At 37.2% G+C, this 23785-nt stretch overlaps 1 protein-coding gene across 1 annotated transcript in view; it reads right to left on the bottom strand.

Moving 5' to 3' along the window:
- MEIKIN (meiotic kinetochore factor) overlaps positions 1-23785 on the bottom strand; it is a 158659-nt gene that overhangs the window by 53118 nt on the left and 81756 nt on the right. The window lies entirely within an intron of this gene.

Here is a 23785-nt window from a genome sequence, read left to right as displayed (position 1 = left end):
GCACTTATGGTCAATTAATCTACAACAAAGGACACAAGAATATACAATGAAGAAAAAAGTCTCTTCAACCAAAAAGAGTAAACTGGGAAAACTGGACAGCTACATGTAGAAGAATGAGGTTAGAACATTCTCTAACACCATACACAAAATAAACTCAAAATGGATTAAAGACCTAAATGTAAGACTGGAAACCATAAAAATCCTAGAAGAAAACATAGGTGGAACACTCTTTGACATAAATCTTAGAATTTTTTTTTTTACTCTGTCTCCTAAAATAAAGGAAATAGAAGCAAAAATAAACAAACAGGACCTAATTAAACTTAAAAGCTTTTGCATAGCAAAGGATTTTTATACCTAACTCATCCTTCCTTCATATGGATAAAGAGATTTTCAAATAATAAAAACTCTAAAAATGTGTCACTGTATTCTTCACAAAAATCTTGTCTTTAGACACACCTCACCTAAGAAATAAATGAAACCTAAGAACTCAAAAAAGGGAGGCTCCTAATATAAGACAAGGGGTGCCAAATACTGAAACATGATACCTGTTAATAACTGTAAATTTAGCTACAAAACTGAATGCAAATATTTTAGTTAGGAAGGAAAGGTATACTAAAATCATCATTTTAAATGCAGCGACTCAAATGATAGTGTTTTACCCTGAGAATGAATAACATGTTAAAGTAGACTTCTGAAAAGTTTAAAGGTGAAGCTTCTGGATCAAGATAGTTTATTGATTATATATTAAAAGAATGAAACTACATATATATATATGTATACATATATATATATATACACACACACACACATACACACAATGGAATACTATTCAGCCATAAAAAGAAGGAAATTCTGCCATTTGTAACAATATACATAAGCCTCAAGAGCATAATGCTAAGTGCAGTAAGACAGCGAAAGACAAAAACTGTATGAACTCACCTATATGTGGAATCTAAAAACATCAAACTCAGAAACAGAGTAGAATGATGGTTGCCAGGAGCCTCAGCTCCTGGAGGAAATGGGGAGATGATGGTCAAGGGATCCAAACTTTTAGTTATAAGATGAATAAATCCCAGGGATCTAAGTAAGGTACAGCATGATAACTATAGTATACTTGAACTTTGGTATGAGAACATAGTTTTAATGTTCTCACCATAACAACAACAACAAAATAAATGGTAACTGTGTGAGGGGAAGGATATGTTAATTAACCTTATTGTGGGGTATGTATACACACACACACACATAATAGCAATATATACATGTATGAAATTATCACATTGTAACCTTAAATTACACAATATTTTATGTCAATTATATCTCAACAAGACCAAAAAAGAAAAATCAGAGGTAAGTTTGTGTTGTTCTTCCCAAAAGCACCCCAGGAAAACTCTAAACCTAGAATTAATGGCATGAACAAATTGAGCAGCAGTAGGCTATGGGATACACACCAAGATAATTTAAAAATTTATATGAAAACAGCTAGACCAGTTGAATTTCATCATGAACAGCACTTCTGCAGGTTTTGTCTCCTAGCTCTCCACTTCCTCCAAATTACTCTCTAAAGCACTGATCTCAAAGTTTATTCCATACGATCTTATTTGTTTTGTCATATCTACACAGCAATTTTACTATTAATATTTTCTTTAAATTAACTAACTTTTTATTTAATTTTAAAAGGAAACTATTTTATATACCTCATATAAGTGGAATCAAGAAGTATTTGTCCTTGTGACTTCCCTGGTGGTCCAGTGTTAAAGAATCTGCCTTCCAATGCAGGGGAAGGTAGGTTCGATCCCTGGTCAGGGAACTAAGATCCCACACACTGAGGGGCAACTAAGCCCATGCACCACAGCTACTGAGCTCGCACACCTCAACGAGAGAGCCCACGTGCCACAAACTACAGAGCCCACACACTCTGGAGCCTGTGCACCACAACTACAGAGCTCACGTGCCCTGGAGCCCATGCACCACAACTAGAGAGAGAAAACCTGCACGCCACAACCAGAGAGAAGCCTGTGCGCCACAATGAAGAGACTGAGCCCCACAACGAAAGATCCTGCATGCCGCAACTAAGACCCGACACAGCCAAAAAAAAAATTAAAGAAAATAAATAATAATAAATTTAAAAAATAAGAAGTATTTGTCCTTCTGTGAATGGCTTATTTCACTTAGCATAATGTTCTCTAGGTTTATTCACGTTATCCTGTATCTCAGGATTTCCTTCTTTTTTAAATGCTGAATAATGTTCCACTGTACACCACATTTAAAAAAAAAATCTACCCATCTGTCAATGGGAGATTTAGGCTGTTTCCACATTTTGGCTATTGTGAATAGTGCTGCAATGAACCTGGAGTGCTAACAGTTCTTTGATATACTGATTTCAATTCTTTGGATAAATACCCGTAAGTGGGATTGCTGGATCATACAGTAGTTCTATTTTTAATTTTTAAAGAAACCTCCACGCTGCTTTCCATAGCAACTGCACCATTTCTGCATTTCCACCAACAGTGTACAAGGGTTCCAATATCTCCGCAACTTCGTTAACATTTGTTGCCCTTTTTAAAAAAATAGCAAAGAACAGAACTGTGCTTGCCAGAAGCTGGGGCGGGGTGGGGGGGGGAAGGAGTTGCTAATCAATGGATATAAAATTTCAGTGACGCAAAATGAATAAGTTCCAGAGACCTGCTGTATAATATTGTGCCTATAGACAATAATCTTTAAAAATCTGTTAAAAGGGTAGATCTCACGTAAGCGTTCTTATCACAATAAAACTAAAATAAATATAAACAAACAAACAAGAGGAAAATGTGCATTATTTTCATGAATGGACAATTATTAATACTTGTCATAAATAAAAGGTAATCCTAAAAACAAATACAATAAAAGGCTTCCCTGGTGGTGCAGTGGTTAAGAATCCGCTTGCCGATGCAGGGGACATGGGTTCGAGCCCTGGTCCAGGAAGATCCCACATGCCGCAGAGCAGCTAAGCTCATGTGCCACCACTACTGAGCCCACGTGCCACAACTACTGAAGCCCGCGTGCCTAGAGCCTGAGCTCCACAACAAGAGAAGCCACCGCAGTGAGAAGCCCGCGCACTGCAACAAAGAGCAGCCCCCGCTCGCTACAACTAGAGAAAGCCACGTGCAGCAATGTGAGAAGACCCAATGCGGCCAAAAATAAATAATAAATGAATAAATAAATTTATAAAAAACACAAATACAATAAAAACACAGCAAAGTTACTGAATTTTTGAATTTTGAGACATATATTTTTATTGACAATTTATTAGTAGATCAAATTTGACTCTAAATGACAAATTTAAAAGAAAGTTTGAGTTACTAAATTTCAATTATAACAAAATCATAAAGATCAAAATCAATAAACTGGTATTCAAAACTCTAAATTGACCAGCTTCTTCTCACCATTCAGCCTTATCTTGTATCATCCTCCCACTTGTTTTCACCACTCCAGTCATGACAGCATTCCCTCAGGCCCTTATAGTCTTGATATAAGGATTTAGGGCTTTACACCAAGTCGTCTTGAAACACCCTTCCTAACCTTCCTTGCCTAGACTACTCTTACTTATCATTAAGACTTAACATCAACTTTTAGTTCCTTAGAAAAGCTTTCCATTACCTTCTCAACCAGACCAAGTGCCCCTCTCATAGGTTCTCATAGTACCATGTACCGCTCCCTTTGTGTACTTGTCAGAGTTGTAATTTTCCTCTTGTGTCTCTCTTCCCCACCAGACAGAAAGGAAGATACCTTGTCTGCATTTTCAGGGTTTTTTTTAAAGATTTTTTTGATGTGGATATTTTCAAAGTCTTTATTGAATTTGTTACAATACTGCTTCTGTTTTTTGGGGGTTTTTTTATGTTTTGTTTTTTTGGCCCCGAGGCATGTGGGATCTTAGCACCCTGACCAGGGATTGAACCCGCAACCCCTGCATTGGAAGGCGAAGTCTTAACCACTGGACTGCCAGGGAAGTCCCTGCATTTTCTAATGATGAATGCCTTTGATGGACTCATTATTAGACTAGACACAGCTGAGGAAAGAATATTTGAGTGTGAAGATAGTACAATAGAAACTTCCCAAACTGAAAAGCTAAGAGAAAAAAGACTGAAAAAACCATAATAGAATGCTAAGAATTGTGGGACAACTACAAAAGGAGTGACATATACATAATTGGAATTCCAGAAGTAGAAGGAACAGAAACAACATTTGAAGCAATGATAACTAAGAATTTTCCTAAATTAATGTCAGACATCAAATCACAGATCCAGGAATCTAAGAGAATACAAAGCAGGATAAATGCTCAAAAAACTACATATAAGCATATCAGATGTGAACATGAGAAAATCAAACAGAAAGAAAATATCTTGAAAGAAACCAGAGGGGAAAACACCTTACCTATAGAAGAGCTAAGATAAGATTTACAGACCTCTCCTCAGAAATCATTCAGGAAAGAGAAGAATGAAGTGAAATATTTAAAGTGTTGACAGAAAAACAAACAAACCTAGAATTCAGTACTCTGTGAAATTATCCTTCAAAAAGTGAAGGAGAAATACAGACTTTCTCAGAAAAACAAAAATTGAGGGAATTTGTTGCCAGTAGGCCTGCTTTGAAAGAAATATTAATACAATTTCCTCAGGAAGAAGGAAAATGATATAGATCAGAAACTTGGATCTACATAAAGAAAGAAAGAGCAATGGAGAATAAATAAGTGAAGATAAATTAAAACTTTTATCTTTTTAATTGAAAAATCAATTGTCAACTAAAATAAACAATTAAAAATCAATTATTAATTGATCTAACAGATAAGTTTGTTCAAAATAATAATAGCAATAATATATTCAATTATGAACACTTATGTAAATATCTCAGGTGTAAATGTACAAATGCTTATGTATAATGAAATGAATGACAACAATGATATAAGGGATGGGGAAAATGAATTAGGATTATTTTGTTATTATAAGGTACTTGCAGTACCTGTGAAGTGGATAGTGTTATTTAAAAGTGAACTTGGATCAGCTGTAAATGTATACTGAAAACACTAGGGTAACCACTAAAAAAAGTAAAAAAGAAGTATAACTAATGTGCTAAGAAAGAAGAGAAAACAGAATCATTCAATATGCTCAATTAAAACTGCAAAAGGCAGAAAAAATGAGGAAGACAAAAATAGGAACAAAGAACAGGGCAACAAATAGAAAAACAGTAGCAAATATGCTAGATATTTATCCAATTATATCACTAATCACTTTGAATGTCAATGGCCTAAATGCACCAATTTAAAGACAGAGATGGTCAGAGTGCATCAAAAACCACAACACAACTATATGTTGGCTACAAGACAAACACTTTAAATATAAAGACACACATAAATTAAAAGTAAATGGAGAGATGTGATGAGGTAAGTATGGCAGAACAGGAGGACCTGGAGTTCACCTCTCCCCACAAATACATCAAGAATACATCTACAAATGGAACAATTAGCATAGAGAACCTGCTGAACACTAGCAAAGGACCTTGGACACCTAAAAGGACAAGAAAAGATCCCCAAATAACCAGGTAGGACAAAAGAGAGTAAAGGAAGAAAAAGAAAAGAGGAAACAGGGTGGAACCCACACCACTGCGGGGGAGCTGAAGGAGAGGAGAAGTTCCCACACCTGGAGAAGCCCCCTCACCAGCAGGGAGATCAGCTGAGATAGAAGGGGAGCTTCAGGGACTACTGGAGGAAAGTGCAGCAACTGGTCTGTGGCAGGCAGAACAGAGCAAGACTTACACAAATGGCCTGTGCCACAGCTCTGCATGCCCCAGCCTAAGATGGGTGTCCACCAGTGCTGACAGGGGTTGGGTGCTGGAATGTGGGGTTTGGAGAGTGGACCTGGGGAGAGGACTGCTGTTGACTGCATGGAGACAGCCTGAGGGGATGGCAGTGAGGAGCTCTGCAACCAAGAATGCTCCTGGAAGAAGCTCGGACTGCCATAGAAATGAGGTGCCATTTTGAGTGATGTGTGAAGGGCGGAGCTGCCATCACAGCCTCTCCTCACACACCAGCCCCTCCCTCCACAGGCACTAGGAGCGGATCCCGCTGGAGCAAGCGCACTTGCTGGTGACCCAGTTGGTCACCGCCTCCTGCCCCTCCCACCTAAGTGAGCGAGCATGCCCCAGTCAGTTGCTGCCCCACCCCCTCCCACTGAAACAGGCCAGAGCGCCCTCAGTTGCTGCCTTTGCCCCCTCTTGCCTGGGCAGGGAGCAGATGCCTGAGAGTGGCCCATAAGCAGAGGTGGGGCCAAAACCAAAGCTGAGCCCCAGGGGCTGTGTGACTAACGAATAACTGAAATCTCTCCTTGCAGCTGCACAAGCTGTGGATTAAACCCCTGCAATCAGCTGGTAAACCCAGTACCTGTAGAACATCTGAATGAACAATGAGTGCTCCCACAACTGAGACGGGTCTAGCTTCAGCAGCTGTGGACTTTGGGGGCAAGTACACATGGGAGTTGGGGCAGGTCAGAGTCTGAGCTGCCCCCACAGTGCCCACAGCAGGTCTGTAGACCTTCCTCAAGGTCTTGAAGGGTCTCCTGGGGAGGCAGGAGTTGGCTGTAGCTCACCATGGGGGCAAGAACACTGGTAGCAGAGACCCCAGGGAAATTTTGTTGTTGTTTTACTTTTTATTTTTATTGTTCTTAAATTTTTTAAAAGCATTTTTTATTTTTCTATTATTTTATTCTTTTTATTTCTTGTATGTTTTTGTTTCGATTTTGGGGGGGGTCTATTTTTTTGGTTGTTTTTGTTTTCTTTGTTTTTTGATTTTTGGTTTTTTTTAGTTGTGTTTTTGGGTTTTTGTTTGGTTGGTTGTTTTCTTGTTTTTTGTTTTCTTCGGGTTTTTTTGTTTTGTTTTTATGGTTTGTTTTGGGTTTTGTTTGTCTGTCTTGTTTTGTGGTCTCTCTCTCTTTTTTTTTTTTTGGCCATGCCGCACAGCTTGGTGTCTTGGTTCCCAGCTGGGGGTCGAACCTGAGCCCCTGCGATGGGAGCACCAAGTCCTGGCCATGGACTGCCAGGGAATTCCCAGCCCCAGGGAATATTAATTGGTGTGAGCTCTCCTGAAGGTCCCCATCTCGGCACCAAGACCCAGCCCCGCCTAACAGCCTGTGAGCTCCAATGCTGGAACGCCTCAGGCAAACAACCAGCAAGAGAGGAATACAGCCCCACCTATCCCATCAGCAGACAGGCTGCCTAAAGTCATACTAAGCTCACAGACACCCCAATATACACCCTTTGACATGGCCCTGCCCACCAGAGGGACAAGACCCAGCTCCACCCACCAGAAGGCAGGCACCAGTCCCTCCCACCAGGAAGCCTACAAAAGCCCCTGGACTAACCTCACCCAGCAGGGGGCAGGCAATGGAAGCAAGAGGAACTATTACCCTGCAGCCTGAGGAAAGCAGACCACAGACACAGAAAGTTAAACAAAGTGAGACAGAGAAATATGCTGCAGATGAAGGAACAAGGTAAAAACCTATAAGACGAACTAAATGAAGAGGAGATAGGCAATCTACCTCAAAAAGAATTCACAGTAACAATAGTAAAGATGATCCAAGATCTTGGAAAAGGAAAGGAGGCACAGATCAAGAAGATACAAGAAATGTTTAACAAGGACCTAGAAGAACTAAAGAACAAAGAAACAGTGATGAACAATATCATAACTGAAATGAAAAATAAACTAGAAGGAATCAATAGCAGAATAACTGAGGCAGAAGAACAGATAAGTGAGCTGGAAGATAGAATGGTGAAATCACTGCCACAGAACAGAATAAAGAAAAAAAGAATGAAAAGAAATGAGGACAGTCTCAGAGACCTCTGGGACAACATTAAATGCATCAACATTCAAATGATAGGGGTCCCAGAAGAAGAAGAGAAAGAGAAGGGACTGAGAAAATATTTGAAGAGATTATAATTGAAAACTTCCCTAACATGGGAAAGGAAATAGTAACCCAAGGCCAGGAAGCACAGAGAGTCCCATTCAGGAGAAACCCAAGGAGAAACACACACAGACGCTTATTAATCTAACTTAAACAAAAATTAAATACAAGGAAAAAATATTAAAAGCAGCAAGAAAAAAGCAACAAATAACATACCAGGGAATTCCCATAAGGTTATCAGCTGATTTTCCAGCAGAAACTCAGCAGGCCAAAAGGGAGTGGCATGATATATTTAAAGTGATAAAAGGGAAAAACCTACAACAAGAATACTCTACCCAGCAAAACTCTCATTCAGATTCAACAGAGAAATTAAGAGCTTTACAGACAAGCAAAAGTTAAGAGAATTCAGCATCACCAAACCAGCAGTACAACAAATGCTAAAGGACCTTCTCTAAGCAGGAAACACAAGAGAAGGCAACAAAAGAGGAAAGGAAGAAAAAAGACCCACAGAAACAAACCCAAAACAATTAAGAAAATGGCAATAGGAACATACATATGGATAGTTACCTTAAATGTAAATGGATTAAATGTTCCAACCAAAAGACGCAACTGGCTAAATGGATACAAAAATAAGACCCACTGTTTACAAGAGACCCACATACAGACTGAAAGTGAGGGGATAGAAAAAGATATTCCATGTAAGTAGAAATCAAAAGAAAGCTGGAGTAGCAATACTCATATCAGACAAAATACACTTTAAAGACTATTACAAGAGACAAGGAAGGACAATACACAATGATCAAGGGACCAATCCGAGAAGAAGATATAATAATTGTAAATATATATGTACCCAACATAAGAGCACCTCAATATATAAGGGACATGCTCAATATATAAGGGACATGCTAACAGCCATAAAAGGGGAAATCGATAGTAGCACAATAATAGTGGGGGAATTTAACACCCCACTTACACCAATGGACAGATCATTCAGACAGAAAATTAGTAAGGAAACACAAGCCTTAAATGACAGATTAGACCTGACAGACTTAATTGATATTTATAGGACATTCCATGCGAAAGCAGCAGAATATACGTTCTTCTCAATTGCACACAGAACATTCTCCAGGATAGATCTAACGTTGGGCCACAAATCAAGCCTTGGTAAATTGAAGAAAACTGAAGTCATATCAACACATCTCACAACGCTGTGAGATTAGAAATCAATTACAGGAAAAAAACTGTAAAAAACACAAACATGTGGAGGCTAAAAAGTATGTTACTAAATAATCAATGGATCACTGAAGAAATCAAAGAGGAAATCAAAAAATACCTAGAGACAAATGACAATGAGCACATGACAATCCAAAACCTATGGGATGCAGCAAAAGCAGTTCTAAGAGGGAACTTTATAGTAATACATCTTACCTCAAAAAACAAGAAAAATCTCAAATAAGCAACCTATCCTTACACCTAAAGTAACTAAAGAAACAAGAACAAATAAAACCCAGATTAGCAGAAGGAAAGAAATCATAACTATCAGAGCAGAAATAAATAAAATACAGGCAAAGAAAATAATAACAAAGATCACTGAAACTAAAAGCTGCTTCTCTGAGAAGATAAACAAAATTGATAAACCTTTAGCTAGACTCATCAAGAAAAAAAAGGGAGAGGAAATCAATAAACTTAGAAATGAAAAAGGAGAAGTTACAACAGACACCACAGAAATATAAAGGATCATAAAAGACTACTGCAAGCAACTATATACCAATAAAACGGACAACCTTGAAGAAATGGACAAATTCTTAGAAAGATACAACCTTCCAAGACTAAACCAGGAAGAAATAGAAAATATGAACAGACCAATCACAAGTACTGAATTTGAAACTGTGACTAAAAAACTTCCAACAAACAAAAGCCCAGGACCAGATGGCTTCACAGGTGAATTCTATCAAACATTTAGAGAAGAGTTAACACCTACCCTTCTGAAACTCTTCCAAAAAGTTGTAGAGGAAGGAACACTCCCAAGCTCATTCTACGAGGTCACCACCACCCTGGTACCAAAACCAGAAAAAGGTATCACAAAAAAGAAAATTACAGGCCTATATCACTGATGAACATAGATGCAAAAATCCTCAACAAAATACTAGCAAACAGATTCCAACAACACATTAAAAGGATCATACACCATGATCAAGTGGGATTTATCCCAGGGATGCAAGAATTTTTCAATATCTGCAAATCAATCAGTGTGATGCACCACATCAACAAACTGAAGAATAAAAATGATATGATCATCTCAATAGATGTGGAAAAAGCTTTTGACGAAATTCAACACCCATTTATGATAAAAATTCTCCAGAAAGTGGGCATAGATACTTCAACATAATAAAGGCCATATACGACAAACCCACAGCAAACATCATTCTCAGTGGTGAAAAGCTGAAAGAATTTCCTCTAAGATCAGGAACAAGACAAGGATGTCCACTCTCACCACTATTATTCAACATAGTTTTGGAGGTCCTAGCCACGGCAATCAGAGAAGAAAAAGAAATAAAAGGAATACAAATCGGAAAAGAAGTAAAACTGTCACTGTTTGCAGATGACATGATACTATACATAGAAAACCTTAAAGATGCTACCCTAAAACTACTAGAGCTCATCAATGAATTTGGTAAAGTTGCAGGATACAAAATGAATACACAGAAATCTCTTGCATTCCTATACACCTACAACGAAAGATCAGAAAGAGAAATCAAGGAAACAATCCCATTTACCATTGCATCAAAAAGAATAAAATACCTAGGAATTAACCTACCTAAGGAGGCAAAAGACCTGTACTCAAAAAACTATAAGATACTGATGAAAGAAATCAAAGATGACATAAACAGATGAAGAGATGTACCATGTTCTTGGATTAGAAGAATCAATATTGTGAAAATGACTATACTATCCAAAGCAATCTACAGTTTCAGTGCAATCCCTATGAAATTACCAATGGCATTTTTCACAGAATTAGAAAAAAAATTTTATGATCTGTATGGAAACACAAAAGGGCACGAATAGCCAAAGCAATCCTGAGAAAGAAAAACAGAGCTGGAGGAAGTCCCTGAATTAAGACTATACTATAATACAAAGCTACAGTAACCAAAACAGTATGGAACTGGCACAAAAACAGAAATATAGATCAACAGAATAGGATAGAAAGTCCAGAGAAAAACCCATGCACCTATGGCTACCTAATCTATGACAAAGGAGGCAAGAATATACAATGGAGAAGAGACAGTCTCTTCAATAAGTGGTGCTAGGAAAACTGGACAGCTACATGTAAAAGAATGAAATTAGAACACTCCCTAACACCATACACAAAAATAAACTCAAAATGGATTAAAGACCTAAATATTAAGGCTGAATACTATAAAACTCTTAGAGGAAAACTTAGGCAGAACACTCTCTGATATAAATTGCAGCAAGATCTTTTTCAATCCACCTCATAGAGTAATGAAAATAAAAACAAAAATAAACAAATGGGATCTTATTAAACTTAAAAGCTTTTGCACAGCAAAAAAAAAAAAAAAAAAAACCATCAACAAAATGAAAAGACAACCCTGAGAATGGAAGAAAATATTTGCAAACAAAGTGACCGACAAGGGATTAATCTCCAAAATATACAAACAGCTCATGCAGCTCAGTATCAAAAAAAAACCAAACAATCCAATCAAAAATGGGTGGAAGATCTAAATAGACATTTCTCCAAAGAAGACAAACAGATGGTTAAAAATCACATGAAAAGATGCTCGTCACTAATTATTAGAGAAATGCAAATCAAAACTACAATGAAGTATCACCTCACACCAGTCAGAATGGCCATCATCAAAAAATCTACAAACCATAAATGCTGGAGAGGCTGTGGAGAAAAGGGAACCCTCCTACACTGTTGGTGGGAATGTAAACTGGTACAGCCACTATGGAGAACAGTATGGAGGTTCCTTAAAAAACTGAAAATAGTGCTTATATATGATTCAGCAATCCCACTCCTGGACATATATCTAGAGAAAACCATCATTTGAAAAGATACATGCACCCCAGTGTTCATTGCAGCATTACTTACAATAGCCAGGACATGGAAGCAACCTAAACGTCCATCAGCAGCAGAATGGATAAAGAAGTTGTGGTACATATATACAATGGAATATTACTTAGCCATAAAAGAATGAAATACTGTAATGCCATTTGCAGCAACAAGATGAACCCAGAGATTGTCATACTGAGTGAAGTAAGTCAGAGAAAGACAAATATCGTATGATATCGCTTATATGTGGAATCTTAAAAAAAAAGGGTACAAATGAACTTATCTACAAAACAGAAATATAGTTACAGATGTAGAAAATAAAAACTTATGGTTACCAGAGGGTATGGGGGGGAGGGATAAATTGGAAGATTGGGATTGACATATACACAGTAATATATATAAAATAGATAACTATTAAGGACCTACTGTATAGCCCAGGGAACTCTACTCAGTATTCTGTAATGGCCTATATAGGAAAAAAATCTAAAAACGAGTGGATATACGTATACGTATAACAGATTCACTTTGTTGTACACCTGAAACTATTGAATAACAACTTGTAAATCAAGTATATTCCAACAAAAATTTAAAAGAAAAAGTAAATGGAGAAAGATATAACATGCTAACACTAATCAAAAGAAAGTGGGAGTAGCTATATTAATATTAGATAGAGCAGACTCCAAAGTAAGGAAAGTTATAAGGGGTAGAGCAGGGCATTACGTAATGATAAGTAAGTCAATTCTTCATGAAGACATAAAAATTCTTAATGTGTATGTATCTAACAACAGAGCAACTATATGAGGCAAAAATGGATAGAACAGAAAGGAGAAATGGATAAATCCACTGTAGTACCTGGAGACTTTAAAACCCTCTCTCTCTGAAGTAGATCCAGCAGGCAGAAAACAAGTGGAGACATAGTCGAACTCAACAGCACCATCAATTAACTGGATACATTGGACATCTACAGACTATTTCATCCAACAACAGCAGATTACACATTTTTATCAAGCTCACATGGAATGTTCACCAAGAAAAATCACATTCTAGGCAACAAAACATATCTTAACAAGTTTAAAGTAATAGAAATCATACAGTATGTGCTAACAGGTCACAATGGAATGAAACTAGAAATCAGTAACAGAAAGACAGCTGGAAAATCCCCAAATACTTAGAGATTAATACTTAGAGATAAATAACACATGGGTCAAAGAAGAAATCTCAAGATATATTTTAAACCATTTTGAACTAAATGAAAATGAAAACACAACCTATGAAACTTTGTGGGATACAGCCAAAGCAGTGCTTAGAGGGAAATTGATAGCATTGAATATTCATATCAGAAAAGAAGAAAGACCTAAAATAAAGAATCTATGTTTGCACCTAGGAAAACAGAAAAAAAAAGAGAGCAAATTAAATCCAAAGTAACAGAAGAAAAGAAATAATAAGAATTAGAGCAAAAACCAATGAAATTCAAAAGAGAAAACCAATACAGAAAACGAACAAAAACAAAAGCTGGTTCTTTGAAGAGGTCAATAAAATTGACAAGCCTCTATACAGGCTAACTAGGAAAAAAAGGAGAAATGACCCAAATTATTACTATCAGAAATGAAAGAGAAGACAATACTACAATAGAGCCCACAAAATTTTAAAGGGTGATAAAAGAATACTATGAACAACTTTATGCCTACACCTTTGATAACTTACATGAAATGGACCAGTTCCTTGAAAGGCACAATCTTCCAGACTGCACTCAAGAAAAAGACAACGTGGATAGCCCTATATCTATTAAAGATATTGAATCAACAATGAATAACCTTCCAAAACAGAAAGCACCAGGCCCAGATGAGTTCAATGGTGAATTCCACCAAACATTTAAGGAATGAATTACACCAATTCTCTACAATCTTTTATCAGAGGACAGAAGCAGAGGGGACACTTCCTAACTTATTCTCCAAGGCCAGCATAATCCTAATACTAACACTAAAAAAAGACATTACAAGTAAGAAAACTATAGACCAATATCTCTCATGAACATAGATGTAAAATCCTCAGCAAAATATTAACAAATCAAATGCAACAATGTATGAAAAAGAATTATACACCAAGATCAAGTGGGATTTAACCCAGGTATGCAAGGCTGGCTCATCATTTAAAAATCAATTAATGCAATCTATCACATTAACAGGCTAAGGAAGAAAAACCATTGATCATATCAATAGATGCAGAAAAAGCATTGACAAAATACAATACTCATTTATGATTAAAAACTCTCAGAAAACTAGGAATAGAGGGGAACTTCTTCAACTTGCTAAAGAACATCTATTAAAAAGCACCTACAGCTAACATCATATTTAATGGTGAAAAATTTGAAACTTTCCCACTAAGATCAGGTATAAGGCAAGAATGTCCCCTCTCACCACTGTTTTTCAACATTGTACTGGAAGTCTTTGCTAATTCAAGAAGGCAAGAAAGGAAATAAAGATATACACAGTGTAAAGAAGGCATAAAGCTGTTGTTATTTGCAGATGACATGATTGTCTATGCAGAAAATCCAAGAGTCAACAACAACAAAAAAAACTCCTGGAGCTAGTAAGCAATTATAGCAAGGATGCAGGATACAAGGTTAATATACAAAAGTCAATTGCTTTCCTATATACCAACAACGGACAATTGGAATTTGAAATTAAAAACACATTACCATTTATATTAGCACCCCCCAAAATGAATTATTTAGGTATAAATCTAACAAAATATGCATAAGATCTATATGAGAAAAACGATAAAACTCTGATTAAAGACATCAAAAAAGGATGAAATAAATGGAGATATATTTCATGGTCATAGATAAGACAACTCAATATTGTCAAAATGGCAGTTCATCCCAACTTAATCTATAGATTCAGTGCAATCCCAATAAAAATCTCACCAAGTAATTTTGTGGATATTGAAAAACTGATTCTAAAGTTTATATGGAAAGGCAAAAAAAAAGACCCAGATTAGAGAACACAATATTGAAGGAGAAGAACAAAGTCAGAGGACAGACACTATCCAACTTTAAGACTTATTATAAAGCTAAAGTAATCAAGAGAGTGTGATATTGGCAAAAAAGTGGACAAATAGATCAATGGAACAGAAGAGAGAACCCAGAAATAGACCCTCATATATACTCAACTGATCTTTGACAAAGGAGCAAAGGAAATACAATGAAGCAAAATACTCTATTCAACAAATGGTGCTGGAACAATGGACATCCACATACAAAAAAAATGAATTTATACACAGACCTTACAACCTTCACCAAAATTAACTCAAAATGGATCACAGGTCTAAATGTAAAATGCAAAACTATGAAACTCCTAAAAGTTAACATAGGAGAAAACCTAGATGAACTTGGGTATGGTGATGCTTTTTTAGATATGACATCAAAGACATGATCCATGAAAGAAATAATTGATAAGCCAGATTTACTTAAAATTTAAAACTTCTGCTTTGCAAAAGGGAGTATCAAGAGAATTAGAAGAAAAGCCACAAATTGGGAGAACATATTTGTAAAAGGTACATCTGATAAAGGACTGTTATTCAAAATATACAAAAAGGGACTTCCCTGATGGTCCAGTGGTTAAGAATCCACCTTCCAATGCAGGGGACTAATGATCCCTGGTTGGAGAACTAAGATCCCACATGCCACGGGGCAACTAAGCCTGCATGCTCTAGAGCCCATGAGCTGCAACTACTGAGCCTGTGCGCTCTGGAGCCCGTGCCAAACAACTGGAGAGCCCGTGTGCTGCAACTACTGAGCCCGTGTGCTCTAGAGCCTACGCACCACAACTAGAGAGAAGCCCACATGCCGCAACGAAGAGCTCACATGCCTCAACTAAGACCAGACACAGCCAAATAAATAAATAAATAAATAAAAAACAAACCAAAACAAAAATCCCCCAAATATACAAAGAGCTGTTAACTCAACAATAAGAAAACAAACAACACAATTAAAAAATGGGCCAAACAGCTTAACAGACACCTCACCAAAGAAGATATACAGCTGGCAAGTAAGCATAGGAAAGGATGCTCCATATCATACTTTCACATCAGGGATATGCAAATTAAAACAACAATGAGATGCCACTACACACCTACTAGAATGGCCAAACCCCAAAACACTGAAAACAGTAAATGTTGGTGAAGATGTGGAGTAAGATGAACTCTCATTCTTTGCTGGTGGGCCTGCAAAATGGTATAGCCGTTTTGTAGGATAGTTTGGTGGTTTCTTACAAAACTAAACATACTCTTACCACTGGATCTAGCGATTTCAATCCGTGGTATTTATCCAAATCAGTTGAAAACTTATGTCTACACAAAAATCTGCACATGGATATTTACAGCAGCTTTTATTCATAATTACTAAAACCTGGAAGCAACCAAGATGTCTTTCTGTAGGTGAGTAGATAAATATCCAGACAATGGAATATCATTCAGTGCTAAAAAGAAATGAGCTATTAAGTCTTGAAAAGACATGGAGGAACCTAAAATGCACATTACTAAGTGAAAGGAGCCAAACTGAAAAAGCTACATACTGTATGTTTCCAACTATATGACATTTTGGAAAAGGCAAAACTATGGAGATAATTAAATTAAAAGATCAATGATTGTCAGGGGTAGGTGAGGGGAGATGAATAGGTAGAGCATAGAGGATACTTAGGGCAGTGAAAGTACTCTATACAATATTATAAGTATAGGCATACCTTGTTTTATTGCTCTCTGCTTTATTGCACTTTGCACATACTGTATTTTTTTACAAATTGAAGTTTTGTGGCAACCCTGTGTTCAGCAAGTCTACTGGTGCCATTTTTCCAACAGCATTTGCTCACTTCATGTTTCTGTGTCACATTTTCGTAATTCACACATATTTCAAATGTTTTCATTATTATATTTGTTATGGTCATTAGCGATCAGTGAACTTTGATGTTACTATTATAATTGTTTTGGCATTTTTTAGCAATAAAGTATTTTTTAATTAAGATTTTTTTTTGATTTAATGCTACTACACACTTAAACAACTACAGTATAGTATAAATATAATTTTATATGCATATAATTTTATATGCAAGTTTTTTGAAACCAAAATACTTGTGTAACTCACTTTATTATGATATTCACTTTATTGCTGTGGTCTGGAACTGAACCTGCAATATCTCTGAGGTATGCCTGTAATATCATTATACTTTTGCCCAAACCCACAGAATGTACAACACCAAGATTGAAGTCTAATTTAAACTATGGATTTGGGTGATTATGATATGTCAATGTAGGCTTATTCTTGGTAAAAAAAATGTACCATTCTGGTGAATTATGTTGATAATGGTTATGGCTATGCATGTGTGGGAGTAGTGAGTATATGAGAGATCACTGAACCTTCCTCTCAATTTTGCTATAAAACTAAGACTTCTCTACAAATTTTTTTTAAAGTAAAAAGATGCAAAAATATACACCATGCTAACAACAGTCAAAAGAAAGCTGGAGTAGCTATATTAATATCAGACAAAGGAGATTTCTATGCAAAGAATATTACCAGGGATAAATAAGGTCTTTCATGATAAAGGGGTGAATTAATCAAGAAGACAAAACAATCCTAAACACTGTAAATGTTTATACACCTAGTAACAGAGCTTCAAAATATGTGAAACAAAAAAGAATAGGACTAAAAGGAGAAAGAGAGAAATCTACCATTATAGTACGAGATTTCAATACCTCTTAATAATAAATAGACCAAGTAGGCAAAAAATTAGCAAGGATATAGTCAACTTGAACATCATTACCAATCAATCTGACATGATTGACATTTATAGACCACTTTACCCAACAAAAGCAGAATACCCATTATGCTAAAGTACACACAGAACATTCACCAAAATAAACCATATTGGTTATAAAACATGTCTCAACAAATTTAAAAGGATTCTAGGCATATAAAGTATGGTCTCAGACCACAATGGAATGAAATTAGAAATCTGTAACAGAAATATCTCTGGAAATTTTTCAGATATTTGGGTAATAGCACACTTCTAAACAGCCCATGGATCAAAGAATAAATAAGTAGGGAAAGTGGAAAGTATTTGAAGTACATGAAAATGAAAACGCAGCATGTCAAAACTTGTGGGTTGCTGCTAAAGCAGTAGTTGAAGGAAATCTGTAGCATTAAAACCTATATTAGAAAAGAAGAAAGGTCTCATATCAATGACCTCAGCTTCCATCTTAAGAAAGTAAAAAAAGAAGAGCTAATTAAACCCAAAGTAAGCAGACTAAAGAAAATATTAGAGCAGAAACCAGATTGTTCAGGGAAAAAGAAAAAGAGAGAAGACACAAATTATCAATATCAGGAATGAGAAAGATTACATTACTACAGATGCCAATATATTAAAGAATAATAAGAAAATATTATAAATATTTGATAATAAATGAATAAGTTTACAGAAAATGGACAAATTCCTTGAAATACACAAACTACCAAAGTTCACTCAAGAAGAAAGAGATAAGTTGAATAGCCCTAAAGAGGTAACTATAGTTTATTTCCTTCCAACAAAGAAAATTCCAGGCCTAGATGGCTTGAATAGTGAATTCCACCCAACATTTAAGGCAATCTTTTCCAGAAAATCGAAGAGGAAGGAATACTTCCCGACTTGTTCTATGAGGTTATCATTACTCTGATACCAAAACCAGACATACACATCAAAAGAAAATAAAAGTACAGACCCTCATGAACAATGATGCAAAAATTTAAGCAAATCAAATCCAAAAATATATAAAAAGAAAAATACACCACAACCAAGTAGGATTTATCCTAGGAGGCAGAGTTGATTTAACATAACATCAATCAATATATTATATTCAATTCACAATCATCATCAATTCACCATATTAACAAACTGAAAAAGAAAAACCCTATGATCACCTTAAAAGACACAAGAAGTACCTTTGGCAAAAATCCAACATCCATTCCGGATAAACTCTCTCAAGCATATTAGGAATAGAAGGAAACTTCCTCAACCTAAGAAAAACCTACAGATAATATCATACTTAATAGTGAACTACTGCAAGGGTGTCTGCTCTCCCTACTGCTCTCTCTCAACATTGTACAGGAGGATGGAGCCAATGCAATTATGCAAGGAAAAAAAGGCATCCATATTGGAAAGGAAGAAGTAAAACTGTTTTTTATTCACAGATGACATAATCGCTTATGGTCTAATGGAACCTTTAGGGGAAGAAACTACTAGAGCTAATAATTAAGACTAGCAAGTTTACAGTACCTTTGTTATGAACTGAGTGTTTGTGTCCCTACAAAATTCATATGTTGAAGTCATAACCCTCAACGAGACTGTATTTGGAGATAGGGTCTATGAGAGGGTGATATGAGTTCATAAGGGTGAGGCCCAAATCTGAGAGGTCTGGTGCCCTCATAAGAAAAGGAAGAAACACCAGAGCCCTCTCTTTCTTTGTGCAAAGAGAGAAAAGACCATGTGAAGTCATAGCAAGATGGTGGCCATCTACAAGCGAGGAAAAGAGCCCTATCAGGAACTGAATAGGCCAGCACTTTGGGCTTGGACTTCCTGGCCTCCAGAACTGGGAAAAAATAAACTTCTGTTGTTTAATACCCCCCAGTCTATGGTATTTTGTTATGGCAGCCCAAGAAGACTAATATAATAATCAAATTAAAAAAATGTGTATTTCTATATGCTAGCAATGAATAGGGAGAAATTGAAATTAATAGCATCAAAAATATGAAATATTGAAATCAGGTGAGAAATAATAACATCAGGTGGGAATAATGACCTGTACAATAAAAATTACAAAATATTTCAGAGAGATGTTGAAGAACACCTAAAAAATGGACAGATACACCTTTTTCTTAAGATGGGAAACTCAATCTTGTTATGATGTCAATTACCCGCAAATTAATCTACAGATTCAATGCAATCTTAATCAAAATCCCGTCAGGGTTTTGTTTTGTTTTTTTTTTTGTAGAAATTGACAAGCTGACCCTAAAATTCATATAGAAATGCAAAGGACCTAGAATAGCCAAAACAACTGAAAAAGAATAACAAAGTTAGAGGGGTAACACTGTCTGATTCCAAGAATTACTATAGTGCCACATTATTCAATACTGCATGGTATTGGCATAAAGGTAGACAAGTAGATGAATGGAACAATATAGAGAATCCAGACACAAACCCATACATATATAGGGATAACTGTTTTTCAGCAAAGATGCAAAGGCAATACAGTGAAGAAAGGATAGCATTTCCACAAATGGTGCTAGAATAACTGAATGTCAATATGCAAAAAAATGAACTTGAATCCATACCTTACCTCATATAATAAAATTAATTCATAGGCATAAGTGTAAAACTTTAAACTATAAAACTTCTAGAAGAAAACATAGATCGGACTTCCCTGGTGGTGCAGTGGTTAAGAATCTGCTTGCCAATGCAGGGGACATGGGTTCGATCCCTGGTCTGGGAAGATCCCACATGCTGCAGAGCACCTGGGCCTGTGCACCACAACTACTGAGCCTGCGCTCTAGAGCCCACAAGCCACAACTACTGAAGCCCGCGCGCCTAGAGCCCATACTCCACAACAAGAGAAGCCACCACAGTGAGAAGCCCGTGCACTGCAACGAAGAGTAGCTCCCACTCGCCGCAACTAGAGAAAGCCTGCGTGTAGCAATGAAGACCCAACGCAGCCAAAAATAAATAAATAAATAAATAAATTTATTTAAAAAAAAAGAAAACATAGACTATCTTTGTGACCTTGGGTTAGGCAAAGATTTCTTAGATATGACAACAAAGGCACACCCTATTAAAAAACTGACAAGTCGGACTTCGTTGAACTTAAAAATTTATGTTCTTCAAATGACACTGTTTCACAAGCAACTACATGTTTCAAACACTGCTAGTGGAAATGTAAGATATGGTATAACCACTTTGGAAAACAGCTTGGCAATTTCCACTCTTAGATATCTACCCAAGAGGAAAGAAAATATACATCCATCCCGTAAAAGAAAGTATATTCTGATACTTGTTAAAACAATAAGGAAGACTTTATTCAAAACTATTGTAATAGGGGTACTGCAACAGCAGAGAGAGATTGGGTCCAACTCCAAATACAGCAAAGACAGCTGGGGATTTATAGCCAATGAAGGGAGTGAAGGCATCAGAGGATGGAAAACTGCTATGAGGAGACATCAAGGGTAGAGGGATTCCTGCTAAACTGATCTGTGATACTATGATTTATGATAGGAAATATATATTTGATCTTTGCCCCCATTTCTGGCACAGAGCTCCTAAAACCCTTGGAATTTTCTAAGTGATGAGAGCAATGAGGTATCTTTTGTTACATTAATAAAGTGACTTTTGAACTGCACTTAAGGATGAGGGACTTCCCTGGTGGCGCAGTGGTTAAGAATCCGCCTGCCAATGCAGGGGACATGGGTTCCAGCCCGGTCTGGGAGGATCCCACGTGCCGTTGAGCAACTAAGCCTGTGTGCCACAACTACTGAGCCTGCGCTCTAAAGCCTGTGAGCCACAACTACTGAGCCCACGTGCCACAACTACTGAAGCCCGCGCACCTAGAGCCCATGCTCTGCAACAAGAGAAGCCACCACGATGAGAAGCCCACGCACCGCAACGAAGAGTAGCCCCCGCTCACCACAACTAGAGAAAGCCCGCGTGCAGCAACAAAGACCCAACGCAGCCAAAAAATAAATAAATAAGTTAATTAATTTAAAAAGAAAAAAAAGGATGGGGCTGGTTGCCAGGGAAACCAGCTATGTGATTACAGGGTTGGAAATTTCAGGCCCACATCATAACCTCTCCTCATAAGGGAAGAGAGAGGAGCTAGAGGTTGAATGAATCACCAATGACCATTGATTTAATCAACCATGCCTGTGCAATGAAGCCTCCATAAAACTCCAAAAGTACAGGGTTCAAACAGCTTCTGGGTTGGTGAGATTTGGGGAGAATGGCACTCCAAGAAAAAGCATGGAAGCTCTGCACCCTTTCCTCATACCTTGCCCTATGCATGTCTTCTATCTGGCTGTTCCTGAATTATATCCTTTTATAATAAACCAGTAATTTAGTAAGTAAAATGTTTTTCTGAGTTCTGTGAGCTGCTCTAGAAAATTAATCAAACCCAAGGAGAGGGTTGTGAGAACCTCTGATTTATAGCCAGTAAGTCAGAAGTAAATGTAACAATCTGGACTTGTGACTGGAGTCTGAAGTCCAAGAACGGGGTCACAGGAACCTCCAATTTGTAGCCAGTCTGTCAGAAACACAGGTAATAACCTGGGCTTGCAATTGGTGTCTGAAGTGGAAGGTGTTCCTGTGGGACGGAGTGCTTTACCTGCGGAATCTGATGCTATCTCTGGGTAGATAGTGTCAGAATTGGGTTGAAATCTATGATACCCAGCTGGTGCCTGGAGCATCGCTTGTTGGAGGTGTGGGAAAACCTTCCCCATCGCACACTCGTTGAAATTGGGTCCAGGAACCGAATTAGACTTAATAGGCCAGGCTGCTAAAGGCAGCCAGGGTGATCAGGTATCAGGGGTGGGGGACTCTCTCTAAACTGACGTAGCAGAATTCTTGCTAAAACTGTATTCAAGGATGGACGTGGAAGCCCAAGGTCAAGGCCAAGTTGAGAAGAGGGCTCAGAGTAGCTTAACTCAAGTTTGATCAAGGAGAGATTCTTTGTCAATACAAATACTTGTACACAAATGTTCCCAGCAGTTAAACAATCTGAATGTCCATAAATAGGTGAATGGTTAAATAAATTATTTAACTCCAGGGGTTAAATCTCCTCTCTCCCCTTTAACCATGCAATGGAATACTACTTAGCAATAAAAAGGAACAAACTATTGATACACTCAACAACATGGCTGAATCTCAAAATAATTATGCTGAGTAAAAGAAGCCAGACCAAAAAACTCTCTCTCTCTCTCTCTCTCCCTCTCTCCCTCTCTCCCTTTCTCCCTCTCTCCCCCCTCCCTCTCCCCCCTCCCCTTCCCCCTCCCCCCCCCCTCGTGACTCCAAAATCCAATCTATAATGACAGTAACTAGATCAGTAGTTGCTTAGGGAGCAGAGGGTGGGGCAGAAAGAAAGAAATTATAAAATGGTAGGAGGAAATTTTGGTGATGGATATTTTCACTATCTTGATTGTGGTGGTTGTTTCAAAGGTGCTTACATACGTGAAAACTTTTAAATTGCACACTTTAAATATGTGCAGTTTATTGCATGTCATCTATATTATACCTCAATAAAGAATGTTTTTTTAAAAAGCAATAGTTCTCAGTTTCAACTGGGATCTCAACAATGGGCTATAATCTTGGTTTCCCTAATTCTTTCATTCCCCCAAACTCCTATTTCAAACTATTTTTACTATCCTTAAGCCTCTTACCCTATATTCTTTCTTTCTCTTACTCTCTTTCTCTGGAGATTATCCCTCAAGTTGCCTCTAGTCTCAGCCTTTTACAATCTGTTCTCCACCCCTGGAGCCAAAATAAACTTTATACAAGAACATTTGATATCTCCTGTTTACAATCCCTTACCAGCCCCCCCTCAAGAAAAAAATCCAAATTCCTTAACATAGATTATAAGATGCTCTTTGATACTGGCCCCTGTTGATCTCTACAATCTCATCTCCAGCTTTCTCCTCACCACCTGCATCCCAACCTTCACTCCAGGGTCACAGTGAAAAGGTCTAGCTGCAATGAACCACTACCCATCCCTATGTTCT

This window comes from Balaenoptera physalus, assembly GCF_965194825.1.
Source record: "Balaenoptera physalus genome assembly, chromosome: 3".
Classification (NCBI taxonomy): Eukaryota; Metazoa; Chordata; class Mammalia; order Artiodactyla; family Balaenopteridae; genus Balaenoptera; species Balaenoptera physalus.
Note: the sequence above shows the minus strand (reverse complement) of the source record. Positions and strands in the feature narration are given on the sequence as shown.